Genomic DNA, 10,176 nt, shown 5'->3' with positions numbered 1-10,176 from the left:
GTAATCAAAGTTACAATATAGTATTTTAAAATAAACATAGAATAAGATAATATAAGGAAATTTAGCTCTTTAAGACTTAAAAAATATAATTAAGGGCATGCCAAAGTCAGTTTATGGTATAGAATCTCTGCTATCAGGGCCAATTATAGGTAAAAGCAAGCCTAATACTCAAGACAACTTGTCATTTTAAGAGACAACCAAATTCTAGTCTTGTATTAATACAATTTTGGACAAAACCCTCACCTGTGGCAGGTATGAATCTTACTCCACAAACTTAAATGTGTGAGAAATGTCATGTTTATTTATTTTCTTGAAATCAAATTAAATTACACTCAGCTCAGCAAAGCCAGCTTCATGGGTGTGTGACCTGTGTGGTCTCACAGGGCCACTTTCCTAGCAGGGCTCCATGCTTGGTTCAATGCTCTGTTGTTGCTGTCTTGAAATTCTTGAAAATTTTATCTTTGGGCATGTGTTTTGTAAGTGACATCCAATGGAACTGTAGAGCATGCACTTGAGCAGAGGAGATAAACACAATATATGTATCTGATGCGTTTCCTTGCTGCCCTGTTGGCATATAGCCTTTGAGATGCCCCTTGATTACAGAATTGCAGTGGACACACAATGCATTAGAATTCAGCATGTGTCAAAGGAGTAAAAAGTGTGAGTGTTAGGTCTACCACTGGGTAAAGGCTGGCCTGGGGTGGCTGACAGTCATAGAGATCATGGGTTTTTTTGAACCGGAACTTCTTTTGCAGACAGAAGGCAATGGCATATTAAGAAACACAACTGAGGAACCCTATCATATCCTTTTTTACCTGTGTTACTTTCCGTTCTAGCCAACCACTTACCCTGAAAATGATGACATAGAAGGAGAGGGAAAGATAGTGCAACCTACAGTTCTTTTTTCCTTCAGTTCTCTCTTGCTCATCAGTTAGCTGAAGGTAGAGTATTGGTAGATGTGTAAAATGAAATAAAAGCTGTTGACAGTTTTGCACAGCGTTTTCACTGTTCTGGTAAAAACAAAATACGTATACTTGTACAAGCTACAAAATCAGAATTATGTAATTTTGGTGATTCCACATGAGTTAAATGTTCATATATTTGCATTTGAAAGTGGCATTGCACAATATAAAGATGAAAAGTAATGAAGCCAGGTATCTGAGGGTTGCTGTAAATATTCAATAAAAACATGATTACCTTTCAACTTTGTTCCCAGCACAGACATAGATGAAAAAGAAAATTTTGTCAATTTGCTGTTTTCTTGTTTAACCTGAGGGGTGACTCAAGGGTCACAAGGATTTATGAGCTTGTTTGGGAGAAGAAAAAGAATTCCTTCAAGGCACTTATGATCTGATCACCAGATAACCAGCCCCCAGCTGCTGTTGATGCCCAAAAGTCAGATTGCCCAAGGGCTTATCTGGAGTGAAAGAAACACTGATTTCCCTTTTGTTTCTCTAAAACTCCTCCTGCCAAGCCCCTTAGCTCTATAAAACCCCCTCCTTTATTCTCTTGTGAAGGTGGATTTGAAAGAACCTATCCTCCTGTCTTCTCATTTTGGCCAATTCAAATAAACCTTTTTCCATCTCTAAGCACCCAAATCTCAGTGATTGGCTTACAGTGCATCAGGCACAGGAATTTGAGATTAAGAGGTTTGGTATCAGTAACATTCATGCTAATTAAAATTTTACGTTAAAAAGCAAATATAAAATACCACAAGTTGAGAGAGACTGCAGAAGAAAGGAAACAGCTTTATATTCTAGTACCTTTAACAGTATTTTTTCCTTGCTCTGTCAACAGAACTTTTTTCTCCTGAATTTTCATTTTTCACTGAGCCCCACAAATTGTGTTGCTGGTGCTGGAGCACAGGCTGGTGGGAAACGAAATCTCAGTCATTACTGGAGTTCTCTCATTACAGCTACCAGGATCATGCAAATGTCCTGAGAGGTCTTACTTTGAGCAGAATATTTGGAGATCCTGCTCTATTCTCTGTTAAGAGTACACTCTATTGCCCCAACCTGGAAGTAGGTGGGCTTTGAAGTTTTTGTGCCACACATAGATCCAAAAATCTTTGCTCAGGCTGTAAGCTCCTTGATGAATGCCAGGCACTGTGCTAAATGCTTTCCAAAGGATTTTACATTAAAAGATTTTTAGAACATTAAAAAACCTTTTATCAAAGTAATACATAAACAATTACAAAATGACATAGTATAGAAAGACCTATAATGAAAAGCAGCAATCCTCTTTTTACTCTTTCCCACCCAGCCCCATTCTACTCCCTAACTCCTAAACTCTGTATTTACTGTATCTATTGATTTTTCCTAATCTCTAAATAATACGGGAATTTCCATTATTTAGACATCTATCAATCAAATTTCAGCTCTGATAAAGTGTAAGCTTACTTATCTCTCTTCTCTCCCTCCTCTCTGTGTAATTATATCACTCTTTTTAGTTTCCCCATTGGTTACTGTAAGGGAGGAAAAACTTCTACCCTCCTAGGTTCTGTGGCTGGGCCTAAGTATTAAACTGACATAAGACAGATTAACAGGAGAAAAGCATACAAATTTTGTTTAATATATATGCATTTTCTTGGTGAGGAAGTTTGGCCATGAGCTAACATCTGTTGCCAATCTTCCTCTTTTTGGTGAGGAAGATTTGCCCTGAGCTAACATCTGTGTCCATCTTCCTCTATTTTTTGTATGTGGGACGCTGCCACAGCATGGCTTGATGAGCGGTGCGTGGGTCTGTGCCCAGGATCCGAACCTGCGAACCCCGGGTGGCCAAAGTGGAGCACAGGAACTTAACCACTATGCCACCAGGCTGGCCCTTTGTTTAATATTTTTATGTGTACACAGAAGTCTCCAAAAGGAAAATGAAGACCTGAAGAAGCTGTTAGGCCAAAAAGCTTATATACCTTTTTAAACAAAGAATGGTAAATTGTGGGTATGTGACAAGAGAAAAGGACTTGGGCTAGGGGCAGTAATTGTGGGACAATGAATAGGAAACATATGAGAGAAACTAATGGAGGATAAGAGTTATTTTAGTAGGTTTGCTTGTAAAGGTCCGTTTCAGTGTTGACTCCCAGTCTCTGGTGACAAGGATGTTCTTCTCTTCCTGGTACCATGAGGGCACCTTTCCTATGGGAAAATTTATGACCTGCTTTTAGGTAGAAAGGGGGGATTTAGGGAGCCCTTCCTGCATCTGCTGTTTCTCAAGTGCCTTCAGCTCAAAATAATGAAAATTCCATAGTGGCATATTTTGGGGTGACATGTTCTGAACCCCTTCATTATCATTAAAGCATGAAATGATGAACTTACCTCTTGATTTCTTATTTCAGCTATAGGCCATTTCTCCTAACTGCTCATTACAAAGCAGGCTCATTAGCACTCATGACTTTCCCTTCCATTTCTTATCTTCCCATTCTACCTCTCAACTTTGGGCAGCCATACTTTTACTTTAAGATTATCAGGCTGATAACATTTGCGTTCTGTTAATTAATCAGATTTATGATATCTGTTTTCTCTATAAGCTTATTATAAAACTTAAAAATCATTAAGCATGATCACATTGTTACAACTATTTAAGTATTGTCATTGCGTAGGTATGTAGTATATTGGGATTACCAATCTTTCTATAGAGATTTTTTTGGGAAGAGGTTAATTGCCTTTCCATTTTGGGGGGAATTTCCCACCTTTATCTTATCCTTAAATTCTTCCAACTTTTTTTAAAAAATTTTTTGTTTATTGCAGTAACATTGGTTTATAACATTGTATAAATTTCAGGTGTACATCATTATACTTCTATTTCTGCATAGATTACATCATATTCACCACCCAAATACTAATTACAACCCATCACCACGCACATGTGCCAAATTATCCCTTTCGCCCTGCTCCCTCCCCCCTTCCCCTCTGGTAACCACCAATCCAATCTCTGTCTCTATGTGTTTGTTTACTGTTGTTATTATCTACTACTTAATGAAGGAAATCATATGGTATTTGACCTTCTCCCTCTGACTTATTTCATTTTGCATTATACCCTCAATGTCCATCCATGTTGTCACAAATGGCTGGATTTCATCGTTTCTTATGGCTGAGTAGTATTCCATTGTGTATATATACCACAGTTTCTTTATCCATTCGTCCCTTGATGGGCACTTAGGTTGCTTCCAAGTCTTGGCTATTGTGAATAACGCTGCAATGAACACAGGGGTGCATGTACAGATGGCCAACAGACACATGAAAAGATGTTCAAAATCACTAACTATCAGGTAAATGCAAATCAAAACTACAATGAGATATCACCTCACGCCCGTCAGAATGGCTATAATTAACAAGACAGGAAACAACATGTGTTGGAGAGGATGTGGAGAGAAGGGAACTCTCATACACTGCTGGTGGAAGTGCAAACTGGTCCAGCCACTATGGAAAACAGTACGGAGATTCCTCAAAAGATCATGTGATTTTTATTCTTCATTTTATTAATGTGGTGTATTATGTTGATTGATTTGCGAATGTTGAACCATCCCTGCATACCTGGAATAAATCCCACTTGATCATGGTGTATAATCTTTTTAACGTATTGTTGTATGCGATTTGCTAGTATTTTGTTGAGGATTTTTGCATCGATGTTCATCAGTGATATTGGCCTGTAATTTTCTTTTTTTTATGTTGTCCTTGTCTGGTTTTGGTATCAGGGTAATGTTGGCTTCGTAGAATAAGTTAGGGAGCTTCCCCCCATCCTCAATTTTTTGGAAGAGTTTGAGAAGGTTAGGTATTAAGTCTTCTTTGAATGTTTGGTAGAATTCACCAGGGAAGCCATCTGGTTCTGGACTTTTATTTTTGGGGAGGTTTTTGATTACTGTTTCGATCTCCTTACTGGTGATTGGTCTATTCAAATCCTCTACTTCTTCTTGATCCAGTTTTGGAAGGTTGTATGATTCTAAAAATTTATCCATTTCTTCCAGATTGTCGAATTGGTTGGCATATAGCTTTTCATAGTATTCTCTTATAATCTTTTGTATTTCTGAGGTGTCTGTTGTAATTTCTCCTCTTTCATTTCTGATTTTACTTATTTGAGACTTCTCTCTTTTTTGCTTGGTGAGTCTAGCTAAAGGTTTGTCAATTTTGTTTATCTTTTCAAAGAACCAGCTCTTGATTTTATTAATTTTTTTCTATTGTTTTTTTAGTCTTTATTTCATTTATTTCTGCTCTGATTTTTATTATTTCCCTTCTTCTACTGATTTTGGGCTTGGTTTGTTCTTCTTTTTCCAGTTCCTTTAGGTGCATTGTTAGATTGTTTATTTGAGATTTTTCTTGTTTGTTGAGATAGGCCTGTATTGCTATAAACTTCCCTCTTAGAACCGCTTTTGCTGTATCCCATAAATTCTGGCATGTCGTATTTTCATTTTCATTTGTCTCCAGGTATTCTTTGATTTCTTCTTTGATTTCTTCATTGACCCAGTTGTTGTTCAGTAGTGTTTTGTTTAATCTCCACGTATTTGTGGCTTTTCTGATTTTCTTCCTATAGTTGATTTCTAGTTTCATACCGTTGTGGTCAGAAAAGATGCTTGGTATTATTTCAATCTTCTTAAATTTATGGAGACTTGTTTTGTGGCCTAATATGTGATCACTCCTGGAGAATGTTCCATGTGCCTTTGAAAAGAATGTGTATTCTTCGGTTTTTGGATGGAATGCTCTGTATATATCTACTAGGTCCATCTGTTCTAGTGTGTCGTTTAAGGCCAATGTTTCCTTATTGATCTTCTGTTTGGATGATCTATCCGTTGGTGTAAGTGGAGTGTTAAAGTCCCCTACTATTATTGTGTTACTGTCTATTTCTGTTTTTATGTCTGTTAATAATTGCTTTATATATTTAGGTGCACCTACATTGGGTGCGTAGATATTTACAAGTGTTATATCCTCTTGTTGGATTGTTCCCTTGATCATTATGTAATGCCCTTCTTTGTCTCTTTTTGCAGTTTTTGTTTTAAAGTCTATTTTGTCTGATATGAATACTGCTACGCCAGCTTTCTTTTCATTGCCATTTGCGTGGAGTATCTTTTTCCATCCCTTCACTTCCAGTTTGTGAGTGTCTTTAGGTCTGAAGTGTGTCTCTTGTATGCAGCATATATATGGGTCTTGTTTTTTTATCCAGTCAGCCACCCTATGCCTTTTAATTGGAGCATTTAGTCCATTGACGTTTAAAGTAGCTATTGATAAGTATGTACTTACTGCCATATTTTAACTTTTTTTTCTCAGTGTTTTAGTAGTCCTTCTCTGTTCATTTCTCCTTCTATACAGAATTGATGGTCTCTTTAGTTTGATCTCTGTCTGAAAGCTCTACTCTTTAACTCCCCTCCTCCCTCATTTTATGTTTTTAATATCATATCTAACCTCTTTTTTGTGCATTTGTATCAATTACCCTCTTAGCATGGAAATAGATAATTTTTCCTATTTGTGGTCTTCTCTTTTCCCCTTAAATCAGTCCCTTTAACATTTCTTTTTTTTTTTTTTTTTAAAGATTTTATTTATTTTACTTTTTCCCCCCAAAGCCCCAGTAGATAGTTGTATGTCATAGCTGCACATGCTTCTAGTTGCTGTATGTGGGACTCGGCCTCAGGATGGACGGAGAAGTGGTGCCTCGATGCGCACCCGGGATCCAAACCCGGGCCACCAGCATTGCAGCGCGCGCACTTAACCACCAAGCCACAGGGCCGGCCAGTCCCTTTAACATTTCTTGTAGCACTGGTTTCTTGGTGACAAACTCCTTTAATTTTTGCTTGTCTGGGAAATTTTTGATCTGTCCTTCCATTTTGAATGATAACCTTCCTGGGTAGAGTATTTTTGGCTGTAAGTTTTTTCCTTTTAGCACTTTAAATATATCGTGCCACTCTCTTCTAGCCTGTAAGGTTTCTGCTGAGAAGTCAGCTGATAGCCTTATGGGGTTTCCTTTGTATGTAACTTGACATTCTATTGCGGCTTTTAGGATTCTCTCTTTATCTTTAATTCTGGACATTTTGATTATGATGTGTCTTGGTGTGGGTCTCTTTGGGTTTATCTTGTTTTGGGCTCTCTGTGATTCCTGTACATGGATGTCTGTTTCCTTCCTTAGGTTAGGGAAGTTTTCACCTATTATTTCTTGAAATAGATTCTCTGCCCCTTTGTCTCGCACTTCTCCTTCCCGGACACCTATAACACAGATGTTAGTGCACTTGATGTTGTCCCAGAGGTCCCATAGACTGTCCTCACTCTTTTTAATTCTTTTCTCTTTTACCTGTTCAGCTCGGGTAATTTCTTCTAGTCTTTCGTCCAGCTCGCAGATCCGTTCTTCTGTGTCCTCTACTCTGCCTTTGAGTCCCTCTAGTGAATTTTTCATTTCCAGTATTGTATTCTTCATTTCTGATTGGTTCTTTTTTTATATCTTCCATTTCTTTGTTGACATTCTCACTGAGTTCATCTATTCTTCTCCCCAGATCAGTGAGCATCCTTAACACTCTTTGTTTGAACTCTCTGTGGGGTAGGTTGCTCATTTCTGTTTCACTTAGTTCCTTTTCTGGGGTTTTGTCCTGTTCCCTTACTTGGAATGTATTCCTTTGCCTCCTCATTTTGCCTCTTTTCCTGTGCTTGTGTCTACATATTAGGTAGATCAGCTACATCTCTTGCGCTTGGATAGGTGACCTTATATAAGTGATGCCTTAGGAGGCCTGCAGTGTGCTTCCCTCAGTTCTCAATGTTCCAGGGGTCACGCCTATGTGGGTTACGTGTGTCCTTCTGTTGTGTATCACAGTTGTAGAGTTGTAGCTCTTCTAGGTGGGATACCCCCTCAGCATGGCATGATGAGCAGTGAGTAGGTCTGTGCCCAGTATCCGAACGCGCGAACCCCGGGCTGCAGAAGCAGACTGTGCGAACTTAACCACTATGCCACTGGGCCGGCCCCTCCCCTATTATTAAAAGTTTTTGGATTTTATCTTTATCCCTGGGGCTCTAGTAGTTCACTGTGTTGAATCTAGGTGTGGTTATTTCTTCATTCATTAGGCTAGTCTTTTTGTTACTGAGCAACAGACTCCTTCTGCTTGCTGTAAGACTAGTTGAAAAGTCAGGAGGCAAGTCAGTGGGATAGAAAGCGTTTATTTGTTTTTGCCAGCAAAGATGGATGATGGTGGACTAGTGTCCTTAAAGCCCATCTTACAGAATAAAGACTACAGGCCAGTTATTTAGGGGCTGGTCTCCTGGTAGAGCAGACATCTGGTCTTAGTTCCTGATAATCTTTTGTTTTACTGGATATGCATCAGAGACAAAAACAACTGCCCTATACCCTGATTTAGTTTAAAGATAATGAGAACAAAATCTTTAATATGTACAGTAAAGATTACTGTTTATGTGAGTGCCACCACATTTTCATTTACCAGCGGTCTTTTTTCATTCTGAAGACTCATCCTCCACTTCTGGAAATTTCTCTGGTATTATGTATTTGAAAATCTTTTCCCTTTCATTTTCTCTTCCTTGAAATATCCTATTAGTTGAGCATTGGGCTCCTGGATTGGGCTTAGTTAGTGTCTATTAACTTTCCTCTCAGATTGTCCGCTTTTTTGTCTTTTGGTTCTTCTTTCTGAAAGACTTTTTTGACCTTATCTTCTAACTGTATGCTTATATTATTATTATTATTTTTTGGCAGTCAAATTATTTATCTCCAAAAACTCTTTCTTGTTATTTAACTGAATTGTTCCTTATTTACTAGCAGCCTGTTCTTGTTTTATGAATGTAGTGTCTTCCATGCATCCCTGATGATATCAATTAGTATTTTTAAAGAGTTTTCTTATGTTTCCTGAATTGTCTTATGAATTTCTCTTTATTTCTTTTAATTAATTTTTCTGTTTACTTTTCTATTTCTCATTCACATTACAGATTTTCTTCAAAAGTCTGTCAATCCTTGAATCCATTCACTTTGAAGAATGAGGCAGTAGAAAGATTGACTTTGAACTTTGTAAAACTGAGTGAGCTTCTAGGGCAACAATGCCCAGTTTAGCTGCCCCAATTCTTCCTAGATGGTTCAAAAGAAATAGAAAAGAAGTTTTCTATAAACTTCTTTATAGAAAATTGCTTTTTAATTTATTATCATTATTACTTTCTTTTGCCTGGAAGATAATCATCTGCCTGATAGACATTTTGCTCTCTGGTTTTGGGGAGGAGAGTGGGTGTTTTCCATATACAGGCTTTAAATAATACCCCTGCTTTCAGACCCAGCCCCTACTCCTATTATCCATTCTAACTGGAACTTTCCGGTTCTAAATATTTTGGGTTTCTCCAGGCAAGATTGGTGCACTCCTCCCCTGCAGTCTTTTCCACCCATAATCTAAGTAGTGGTTCCTCCTGCCCTGCTTCATCAGTCATCAATCTTCCATCCTCTTTCTGTTTTCCAAAAATTTGTTAAAATCACTTGTTTGCTGATGGCTTTCCTTCCTTTCTCTTTAATGTTGTGGATTTATACCCTGAAAATAATTTTTACTGTTATTTAAATAAGGTTTTAGGAGGGACCAACAAAAAGCATATAGCTCTTCCATCATCTTGAAGAGGAACAAATTATCTCCTTTAATTCTTAGAACAACCCTATACTATTCTATTTTACAGATTTGGAAACATTGGCACAAGAAGGTTAAATAGATTAATCTAAACAAAATAAGCTGTTTAGAGATGGAGCAGGGATTAAATCCCAGAAAATCAACTCCAGAGCTTCGTGTTCTTGTTTTCTCTCTAAATTCACTACTATGAAATTCTAAGGCATTTAGAAGTATCCTAGGAGATAAGAGAAATACTGTATCTTGGACTATTTCACTCTAAAAGACCCAGAAGATACCTGGGTAAATATATGACTCCTAATTAACTATGTTTAACAGGTGATTCTAAAGTGAATCAAGTTATCTTTTCTCAGGATTGTTCCACTTCACGTCCCTTTATTCAATCATTAATTGCTACATATTATTTGACTTATTTGGAATTGTTTTCCTCTGTTTTAAAAAATGTTTTTTTATCAGAGAAGTGTGATGGAAAAAACCAGCATATCATTTGGAGAAATGAACAATAACAGGAAAGGGAAAGTGGGGTGATTTAAAGTGGCATACATAAAAGATGTTTGTTCCTAATCCTTTTCCCCTGAAGGTTTATTCATAAGGGACTTATA

Source organism: Ceratotherium simum, chromosome 20 (assembly GCF_057802395.1).
Source record: "Ceratotherium simum simum isolate JZ-2026a chromosome 20, ASM5780239v1, whole genome shotgun sequence".
Classification (NCBI taxonomy): domain Eukaryota; kingdom Metazoa; phylum Chordata; class Mammalia; order Perissodactyla; family Rhinocerotidae; genus Ceratotherium; species Ceratotherium simum.
Note: the sequence above shows the minus strand (reverse complement) of the source record.